Genomic DNA, 12004 nt, shown 5'->3' with positions numbered 1-12004 from the left:
TCAAATTTGGGTAGACCCCAAAACATTGGGAAATATAAAAAATAAAACAAAGAGAAAGTGCGCTGGAGTACAACAATGGCTGGGTGAGGCCGGTATACATGTCTATTCTGCGCATGGTACGGACAAGTCCTGTGGGATCCCTGTCTTGTTCATTTTAACATTGGCTGTGAACAGGCGGCTGCGCTTCTCTTTGATAACCCCCTTCTGCCGTGCTAAACAAACGTTCAGACAATACACTGGCTGCAGTGCAGGCCAGCACCTCTAAGGCGTAAAGGGCAAGCTCAGGCCATGTGCCGAATTTGGAGACCCAGAAGTTGAAGGGGGCAAACCCATCAGTCAGTACGTGTAGGCGTGTGCACACATACTGCTCCACCATGTCGCATGTCACCGTGATGGCCTTGATCCAATTGGATATCTTCCCTATCAACTTTCAATGTTCTTTTATGCGCCTACCATGGTGATCACGGGTAACGGGGAATCAGGGTTCCATGCCGGAAAGCGAGCCTGAGAAAGGGATACCACATCCAAGAGAGGTCAATGGCTAAAATGTGATTGAGCGGAAATGTGGGACAAGTTGTTAAAGAGGAAGCATTCAAGTAAAGGAGGGGGCGCGCAGCAATTACCCATTCCTGACTTGGGGAGGTAGTGACGATAAATAACAATACAGGACTCTTAAGATGCCCTTTTATTGGAATGATTAATAAAAAATTCACAGGGAATGTCACTGGGGTTTTTTGGATTTGGAATCATTAGACAGAAGAGGCCCTGCTGCCGCTTTGTTGACTCTAGATAACTTCTGCCTGATCGCACGTCACCGTGATGGGCTTGATCCAATTGGATATCTTCCCTATCAACTTTCAATGTTCTTTTATGTGCCTACCATGGTGATCACGGGTAACGGGGAATCAAGGTTCCATGCCGGAGAGGGAGCCTGAGAAAGGGATACCACATCCAAGGGAGGTCAATAGATGTGCAGCCAGCCAGAACCGCAGGGGCAACACGTGAGGTGCACGGGGGGCCAAATAATAACACAGTTCATCGGTTTACTCACGGTTAGCAGAAAGCCTCCCTGGGCTGGCAGCACAGTGTTGAGGAAGACAGCACAAAATCCTCCGGGGCACGCTCTGTGGTAGGGAATCACCAGCCTAGATGGAGGTTGAGGTGCCCTTGATGGAAGTGGTGTTTAGGGTGCTTGTGGCGGCTGTGTCCCTTGGTGTTATTTGTCGTGACGCATGCCAGTACCGTTAATGGTGCCAGTTGTAGTAGTGTTGAAGAATGAAGTAGACAGTGGTAGGATACAACTCACAACTTTTACTGATGTTGGTTCCAGTTGCGGCATATGCATCCAAACAGAATACAGTCTTTTGCAAGGAATTAGAGGAATTCTGTTGATCCACTGTTAATAGGTTTGGCTGGGTTTAGCTTAGCTTTAAGGTTCTGTATAAGTATTTATGATAGGTGACTTTGCTTCAGGTCCCTTGTGAACCAGAGTAATTTGGTGAGGTTGCATGTAATGCTTATTGGTATGCTTAGTCCTATTATTTCTGTATCTTCTAAGCCCTTAAAACAGGTAGCTAATCTGTATTCTTCAATATATGGTGAGGCTGCCTGTAGCTAGACTGTCCTCCACCATGTGCAAAAGTGCCCATTAAGCCTTTAGTAATGGCTGTTATCACCGGTGTCTCTCTTTAGCTTGGTCTTCTTCTTCCAGGGATGAAAACGCTATCCTCTGGTTGTAGGATGTAGGAACTAAGAGGAACACAGAAGGAAAACGCTCTCCTGCGCCTCATACCTTGGCTCTACCTCATTTCTGCAGCTGGCTTTACCCACTACTCCGTGGTGTGTAGCCTCAGCTTAACAATTCACTCTGCTCTTCACTAACCTCCTAATCTCCTAGTCCATTCCACTAGGCCTGACCTAAGTATTTATATGACCTAAGTACTATCCCCATCTGCTGGTGGGATGTCTAAATTACACCAGACCAGCCTATGAACAGGGATACAACAGGTGTTGCAGTACAAAATGACATGCAATATGAAAATGCTGTTTCACAGTAATTTTGCAGTTCCCACGTGTCCTGAGTGGGACGCTGCAGATGAAATGTGATTGAGTGTAAATGTGGGATAAGTTGTTTAAGCGGAAGCATCCAAGTAAAGGAGGGGGCACGCGGCAATTAAACACTCCCAACTCGGGGAGGTAGTGACGATAAATAACAATACAGGACTCTTAAGATGCCCTGTTATTGGAATAATTAATGAAAAATTAGAAGGAATGTCACTGGGGCATTTTGGATTTGGAAACATTAAACAGGATACGCCCTGCTGCCACTTTGTTGACTCTAGATAACTTCTGCCTAATCGCACGTCCCCGTGATGTGCACGATCCAATTCAATATCTTCCCTATCAACTTTCGATGTTCTTTTATGTGCCTGCCATGGTGATCACGTGTAATGGGGAATCAGGGTTCCATGCTGGAGAGGGAGCCTGAGAAAGGGATACCACATCCAAGGGAGGTCAATGGCTGAAATGTGATTGTGCGAAAATGTGGGGCAAGTTGTTAAAGCGGAAGGATCGAATAAAAGGAGGGGGCACGCGTCAATTAAAGACTAATTTTAGAAATTTAAGTCTCTGTCACCTATGCAGAGCAGGGGTTTTTCATTTGCAAAAATGGGTTAATGTCACCCACCAATGGAACAGATGATTTTTAAAAATTTTGGTCCCTGTCAACTGTGCAGAGCAGGGGTTTATTCCTGGCAAAACTAGGTTCATGTCACCCACCAATTGAACAGACGATTTTACAAAAATTAGTTTCCTGTCATCTATGCAGAGCAGGGGTTTGTATACAGCAAAAATTGTAAAATGTCACTCAAGTATGTAACAGACGCTTTTGCACCCTGCTCACTCTTTTGCTGTGCCGGTGCCTCTGTGCGACCACCGTCTCTTCCACCAAACTGCACACGTCACTCACATGACCTTGATTCCATGTGGGGTCTAGTACCTCATTATCCTCCACATCATCTTCCACCCACTTTTTACCCTTGCCTCCTCGTTGGTCTGCAGACTGCAGAAAGCCGCAGCATTTGGCACCTGTGTTTCATCATCATCAGAGACGTGCTGTGGTGGTCTTCCCATGTCCTCATCCTGAAACATAGGTGGTTGGGCATCAGTGTACTCAATCTCTTCCACTTCTGGAGAAGGGCTATGTGGATGGCCCACAGAAACCCTGCCAGCAGAGTCATCAAAAAGCAGAAGAGACTGCTGCATGACTTGGGGCTCAGACTGCTTGCCTGATTTGCAAAGGGGTGAGTTGAAAGACAGATGGCCATGGGCTGTAGGTGCCAACTCTGATCTTCCAGCAGGAGACTGGGTGGGAGACAATGTGAAGGAACTGTAGGCACTGTCAACCACCCAATCTACTATCGCCTGTACTTGTTCTGGCCTCACTATTTGTAGAGCCACATTCGGCCCTACCAAATAAAGCTGAAGGTTCTGTCGCCTACTGGGCGTGTAGCTGGCACAGATTGACCACGTCCTCTCCCTACAACAGGACCTCCACCAGCAGCACCACGACTGGGGCCACGTCCCTTATTTGACGCTCTCCTCATTCTTTGCGTTCACCCACCAAACTAACAGATGGTTTATGTCAAGAGACAATGTAACCGCCAATAGTCAACAATTAATTTCACTAAAGCAGTGTCGGTGTCCTAAAGAGGAAACATTTCTTGAGGTCACACAACAGTGTGATAGGAGAATTTTATACAATTACTTCACGGTCACAAAAAAATTGAATTTGTCAACCAACAATGTAACAGCAGTATTGACTGGTTGTATTGGACTATCAGAAATGCAGCAAAGGCCACAAATGTAGTATCTCACACAAAATAGGTATTTTTTTAAAACCTGAATATAACAGCAGTATTTAACGCTTGTATTGGACTGTCGGAAATGCAGCAAAGGCCGTAAATGTAGTATCTTGCACAAAATGGGCGTATTTTTAAAACCACAATATAATAGCAGTATTTAACTCTTGTACTGGACTCTCAGAAATGCAGCAAAGGCCGCAAATGTAGTATCTTGCACAAAATGGGTGTTTTTTAAAACCACAAACTAATAGCAGTATTTAAAGGCTGTATTGGATTGTCAGAAATGCAGCAAAGGCGGGCAAATGTAGTATCTTGCACAAAATGGGTGTTTTTTTAAAACCAGAGTATTACAGCAGTATTTAACGCTTGTATTGGAATCTCAGAAATGCAGCAAAGCCCGCAAATGTATTATCTTGCACAAAATTGGTGTTTTTTTAAAAACCAGAATATAACAGCAGTATTTAATGCTTGTATTGGACTGTCGGAAATGAAGCATAGGCCACAAATGTAGTATCTTGCACAAAATGGGTGTTTTTTAAAATCCAGAATATAACAGCAGTATATAACGCTTGAATTGGACTATCGGAAATGCAGCAAAGGCCGCAAATGTAGCATCTTGCACAAAATGTTTTTTTTTTAAACCACAATATAACAGCAGTATTTAACGCTTGTATTGGGCCGTCAGAAATGCAGCAAAGGCCGCAAAGGTACTTTATAAAAAAAATATATATATGATTTTTTCACCCACAGTTAAACAGATGGATTTACTGATTCTATTTCACTATCAGATTTGCAGTGCAGGCCGCAAAGGTATTTTATGGAAAAAAAATATAGATTTTTTCACCCACAATTGAACAGATGGATTTAACTGATTTTCTTTCACTATCACAAATGCAGTGCAGGGTGCAAATGTATTTTTTAGCAAAAAATTATAATTTGTACCCACAGAATCTAACAGATGGATTTACTTGGATTGTACTTTACAGAAAAAAATGTGAATGTGTCACCCCCTGGGTCCCTGAACTCACAGACGGATTACCTATATTATTTTCCCTCCCCGGCACATATGCAGTATATGCACTGAAGTAAAAGAACAGGATTAAATTATTGTCCCTGGCACATATGCAGTGCTGGTGCACTTTACAGACGGATCCGTTTGAATGGGTTCTGTTCGCCACCGTTTTGTCATTTCTGTGACAGATCTGTTTCAACCGGATCACTCGAGTGTGAAAGTAGCCTAAGTAAAATCATACACTTATCTCCCCCTGCGCATTTTGCTCTGTTGCTATGAATGTAACGGCGTCAACGGGGGGCTTGGCTATGCAGCGCATCACAGGGGTGTGGCCAGGCAGTGTGTCACACCCTGCGCTAAAGCCAGAGAGCACAGCGCTGGTGCCAGGACAAGTTTGTGACACTCTACTTTCCTGTCAGATCTCACACTGATGCTCCAGTTTGCCTGGCCTGGATCTGTTTACCCAGCTGCAGCAGTCAGGTTGACAATATGTTACCACTATAGTGAATCTCTATGTGGTGCACTGCTGAGGTCAGTGATAGGCTGCAGTGGTCACATGTTGTCGAAGTGACATCACAACTGCAGAAGGATAAAAAGAGCCTGTGTTTAACAGGTAAGTAAAGGACATTTCATTATTGCTAGATCATCCCCAGAGTTGTCTGGTTTTCTCCTGGAAGAGGACTAACCCTTTAAGATCCAATCTCCTGATTATTAAAATTATACACTGCAATACTTTTGTGTTGTAGTGCATGATGCCTGTCAGTGTAAAACTGGCAGGCAGCCTATTAGACCCTACCTTTGGCAGAACCTAATATTCTTTGTTCATGGCAGACCTGGGAGCCATTACAAGGCTGCCCAAGCAACCCATTGGCAGCCTGCAATTGCTTTGCATTGGGAACCAAGGAGTGACATAGGCAGTAACCCCCCTCTGTTCACTGTATTGCTAGGGTCAGCATTGACTTTGACATCTTTTGGTAAATACCAGGATCAAAGTAAGTCCCCAGATCCTTGTGCAATAATAGTACTACAGCCAGAAGGATGAATTTTATAATAATCTATATTATATCCCAACCCATACACTACGTGCAGAATTATTAGGCAAATGAGTATTTTGACCACATCATCCTCTTTATGCATGTTGTCTTACTCCAAGCTGTATAGGCTCGAAAGCCTACTACCAATTAAGCATATTAGGTGATGTGCATCTCTGTAATGAGAAGGGGTGTGGTCTAATGACATCAACACCCTATATCAGGTGTGCATAATTATTAGGCAACTTCCTTTCCTTTGGCAAAATGGGTCAAAAGAAGGACTTGACAGGCTCAGAAAAGTCAAAAATAGTGAGATATCTTGCAGACGGATGCAGCACTCTTAAAATTGCAAAGCTTCTGAAGCGTGATCATCGAACAATCAAGCGTTTCATTCAAAATAGTCAACAGGGTCGCAAGAAGCGTGTGGAAAAACCAAGGCGCAAAATAACTGCCCATGAACTGAGAAAAGTCAAGCGTGCAGCTGCCAAGATGCCACTTGCCACCAGTTTGGCCATATTTCAGAGCTGCAACATCACTGGAGTGCCCAAAAGCACAAGGTGTGCAATACTCAGAGACATGGCCAAGGTAAGAAAGGCTGAAAGACGACCACCACTGAACAAGACACACAAGCTGAAACGTCAAGACTGGGCCAAGAAATATCTCAAGACTGATTTTTCTAAGGTTTTATGGACTGATGAAATGAGAGTGAGTCTTGATGGGCCAGATGGCTGGATTGGTAAAGGGCAGAGAGCTCCAGTCCGACTCAGACGCCAGCAAGGTGGAGGTGGAGTACTGGTTTGGGCTGGTATCATCAAAGATGAGCTTGTGGGGCCTTTTTGGGTTGAGGATGGAGTCAAGCTCAACTCCCAGTCCTACTGCCAGTTTCTGGAAGACACCTTCTTCAAGCAGTGGTACAGGAAGAAGTCTGCAAGGTAAGAAAAACATGATTTTCATGCAGGACAATGCTCCATCACACGCGTCCAAGTACTCCACAACGTGGCTGGCAAGAAAGGGTATAAAAGAAGAAAATCTAATGACATGGCCTCCTTGTTCACCTGATCTGAACCCCATTGAGAACCTGTGGTCCATCATCAAATGTGAGATTTACAAGGAGGGAAAACAGTACACCTCTCTGAACAGTGTCTGGGAGGCTGTGGTTGCTGCTGCATGCAATGTTGATGGTGAACAGATCAAAACACTGACAGAATCCATGGATGGCAGGCTTTTGAGTGTCCTTGCAAAGAAAGGTGGCTATATTGGTCACTGATTTGTTTTTGTTTTGTTTTTGAATGTCAGAAATGTATATTTGTGAATGTTGAGATGTTATATTGGTTTCACTGGTAAAAATAAATAATTGAAATGGGTATATATTTGTTTTTTGTTAAGTTGCCTAATAATTATGTACAGTAATAGTCACCTGCACACACAGATATCCCCCTAAAATAGCTAAAACTAAAAACAAACTAAAAACTACTTCCAAAAATATTCAGCTTTGATATTAATGAGTTTTTTGGGTTCATTGCGAACATGGTTGTTGTTCAATAATAAAATTAATCCTAAAAAATACAACTTGCCTAATAATTCTGCACTCCCTGTAGAGAGGTTAGAGAGGTTGTCACCTGTATATTAAGCCAGTACCCTCATCATGAATTCATGTGTAGGTAAGCATCAGACTCTTATGCATTCCCAGAACCAGGTTTTGCTATGCATTTTCTTTATTCTGTTCTTGAGTGAGTATTTTTTTTAAAATCAGTGTAATAAAATTATACTAAGAAAGGGTATTGTCTCCATAGAAGTAATTGCTTGACCGGCCCCGAAAAACACCTTCTGGCGATATCATTTAAAATATAATATATTTCTGAATAAACAACACTTTCCCTTCCAAGACATATTGCATATAGCCAACTTATAGCCTTTTATTTCCTTTGCACACAGCTTAGCATTAAGTCACTGATAATTTACATAGCAATGCCATCCACACTAAGCCATGCAAAATCAATATGATAAACATAAAATAAGATAAATGCCTGAGATGGAGATAAAGATCTAAAATGTACAACTAAATAAAGAGCCGGCATAAAGCTTTATCGCTGAACTATAATGCCTTCCCAGCTGGCGCAGTTTAGAGTAGTATATACAGGGAAAATTAAAGCTAACAGGTTCTCGATAAAATGTCTGTTAAAATGCATCTTACACATTTCGTATAATTAGAATTTTTTTGAAAGTTATTGGTTCTGTGTAAATCACCGTCACAAATTGTTCAAACACTAATGAACCAATCATGAGTAAATTGCACTTTTTGGCTATTAACACTTGTTTCACGCCTGTGTCCCTATGGAAATGATAACATTATTCAAGCCTTTAAAGGCTTCTGTGTTGAGACTACTCTAAAAGGTAATTACTTTGTCACTAGACTTCTCCAGTTGGTCACGTGCATTAGATGTATTTTGGCTCACCCACCACTCAACCATTTATGAGGAACTCATGGCTCTCTCTCGATGACAGATGTCAGGGGAGATAAATACCAGGCACTCTGATTTCATTCATTTTCAAATAAGCCGAGCAGATAAATGTATGAGAAGATCTGGTGGCGATAGCCGTCAGCCAAAGGAGTGTTCGGATGACCTGGCTGGTCTTATGTGAATGGATAATGATAGGTAGACATGAGATAGGTGGCAAAATCCAAATCTGTCACTTTATTAAACTTGATACATTGTTTCCATAGAATTAATAAATGTAAGGGGCATACAGGTATCACAGGCTTCTTCTGTAGTGATGAGCGGCAGGGGTCATATTAGAATTTGTGATATTTAGCGAATATTTTGTAGAATATTCGTTGAATATTCGTGAATTCGAATATTCGTTATATTTTACATTCTTTTTTTTTTACTTGAAAATCGGCAAGGTAATGATCGCGTAATATGCGAATATTACGCAATCAAGACAGCCGTGGGTCAAAAACAAATGTGCTATATATTTGTTTTTTAGAATATTCGGCATTTTTTTCCATCTGAAGTCATGATTCCTCCCTGCTTAAGTTGCTTGTGGGCCAATGACTCATTGGCCCACAAGCAAGAAGCAGGGAGGAATCATGTGTTCAGATGGAAAAAATTACGAATATTCAATATAATAAATATATAACACTATATTCTAAATATTCGCGAATTCTCGAATATTCGTGCTCAAAACTATTATTCTGCTGTGGTTTGGATCACAACAGAAGGAGCCTGAACTGGGCTAGCTGCTTGTATCAGTGGACAAAACATCGGGTGAAGTTGGGTGGGTGTAAACTTTTGTTGGATGTCCAATAAAAGTTTATGCTTACCTATCTTCAGTGATATGAGCAGCACACCAGGTTCTTCTTCTCTTCTGATCTTCTGCAGTTGGCCCAGAGGCTCAAGTGAAAAAGCCCATGGTTTCTATATGCTTCTGGGTGTTGTGCCTCTAGCACAACACCAACAGGTAAGCCTTCATTTGGCAAGTATCTTACTTTCTGTTCAAGAGATCCTACCTATCGTCTTTATCTTGTGCAAAGTATGCCCTCTCTGTTTATGTATTCCATGGAAATGATGTATCAAGTCCAATAAAGTGACAGATTTGTACTGATGAGCACTATGAATATTTCTCCATCTATATGATGTCTATTATGTTTTGTCTGGACTGTTTTATACTGAACACTGCTGCCTGATTTGGAGATTGAATGCACCTCCTGAGTGAATGAGATCATTTGCCTAATTATGTAGCTAAGCAATAATCAATTTAATAAGATTTTATATATATTTATATGATGCAAAAGAGTGGATTTCCAGATCAGGCTAATGAAGACTCATTATCTGCTCAGTACCAAAATGCACAAAAGAAAAATTGATTTCAAACATCCCCCTCTCACCTTTGTTTCACATCACCTTCCTCTTTATTAAAGACACATCACATTACAGCTAATTTGAATAGAGAGGAAAAACGTGAGCTTGTAAGCTTTTGCATTTTTTGTGTGACTTAAGATTATGTGACTTTAGATTCAGAGACCTTAGGAGGGGTAAGTCAGTTGCTTTTCATTGCACTGTATTATTGATTTTTGCTTTACCTTTTCTTGTGTAATCCCCATTAGTATATGTTCCATTATTGACAACACAGTCCATTGCACATCTTGTTAAATGTATGCAGTCCTGGAACAGCCGTTTGAGGGTGCATATATTTGTTAAAAATGTGAGCAAATTGCCAGTTTGGAATCACGCATCCCGTATTTAAACAAGACACTGAGAAGCTTTGGCAATTTGGAAAATAGTTTGCTGTTCATTGAGGCGGCACTCTATGGGGTAGATGCATATGAGGGTGGTGGCGTAAGGGATCAGGAAAGTGGGGAAGCTAGATGAGTAACAGATAGTGGAGTAGAGGAAAGAGTGCCAGGGAGGCTAGCCCAGATCTGACACACCCCAACAAGTTTTCAAGGTTCGCAGATGAGGGGGATGTCATTTCAGGAATAGCACTGCTGCAGCAAGACACTTCCTCTGCCAGCCAAGGGATTGTTAGCTCCAGTAACCAGAGGACCAGGAGAGCAGGGCAGGCCAGAAAAGTGCTGGTAGTGGGAGACTAAATTATTAGGGGTACAGTCTAGTGATGAGCGGCATAGTCAATATTCTAATTTGCGATATTTAGTGAATTTTTGGCAGAATGTTCGCCATAAATTAGCAAATTTGAGAATTTGTGATCTCCAGTCATTGTTTACTTGTTTGCGTAAAATCGGCAATGTAATAATAATATATTCTCGATAAATTTGAGATAAATTTGCGATTAGAATATTCAACACTATTCGCAAATATGAGTATACAGCACTATATTCTAAATATTCACGAATTCTCAAAGTGGCAATATTCGCAATTAAAATTCACAATTCGAATATTCGCGCTCAACACTAGTACAGACAGGGAAATCTTTCACAAAGACCGGGATTGTCGAACGGTGTGTTGTCTTCCTGGCACTTGAGTTCGACAAATTGTGGATCGGGTTGATAGATTACTGGGAGGTGGTGGCAAAGATGCAGCAATCATGGTCCACCCTGGAACCACTGACAAAGATAAAGGTGAGTGGAGAGTCCTTAAAAATGATTTTAGGGATTTACGGTAGGTCACAAGCTCAGGGCAAGGATCTCAAAGGAAGTATTTTCAAAATACTACCTATACTACGAGCCACACTAGAATGGAAGCAGGAGATTAGGGGGCTTAACAAGTGGCTTAAGAACTGCTGTAGGAATGAGGGGTTTGGGTTTCTGGAGAACTGGGCTGACTTGTCTGTCGACTACAGGCTCTATTGTTGGGATGGGCTGCACCTCAATGGGAAAAGTGCAGCTGAGACGTCAAATCATAAATAAGTCATTATTATGGGGGGACTTAGACTTTCCAGATACAGAATGGGAAATGGAAAGCTGTCGATTTCATAAAGAAAACAGGTTCTTGACAATAGCCAAAGGCAATTACCTTTCTCAACTTGTTCAATACCCGACTAGACGGATGGCCATACTGGACTTAGTACTAACCAATAGACCTGACAGAGCAACAGATCTGCAGGTTGGGGGACAACTGGGAAATAGTGACCATTAAATAATAACCTTCCCATTGTCATTCAAAAGACACAAAAATACCAAACTTCAAAAAAGCTAAATTTGACTAGGTAATGTCCTCAAAAATAAAAATGCAGCCACAAATTGGGATATTTAAAAAAAAAAGTGAGAGATACAAACATAATCGGAATAAAAGGGTAAGGAACAAGAAAAAAAAAACTATGTGGATTAATAGAAATGTAAAGGAAGCAATATATGACAACGTGATGACGTAGACAGAGTACGTCACGCTCTCCCCTCCCCGCAGCTCGGCGGTCCTGCTGCCTTGAATCTCCTGGCGTCCTCGTGGTGATCTTCGGCCGTGTCCTCTTCATGATCGGGGCATGTGTTGTTGCCCCGACCGCGGAGTTTGTCCTTAGCTCCTGCCGATCCTCTCTCCTCCTCTCCGTGCCGCAGTGGTTAGTCCTGTGTGTGGAGTTCGTCTTCAGTCTCTGCCGATCCTCTCTTCTCCTCCCTGTGCCACTGTGAGTAGCCCGGCTGT

This window comes from Bufo gargarizans, chromosome 10, assembly GCF_014858855.1.
Source record: "Bufo gargarizans isolate SCDJY-AF-19 chromosome 10, ASM1485885v1, whole genome shotgun sequence".
NCBI classification, from domain to species: Eukaryota; Metazoa; Chordata; class Amphibia; order Anura; family Bufonidae; genus Bufo; species Bufo gargarizans.
Note: the sequence above shows the minus strand (reverse complement) of the source record.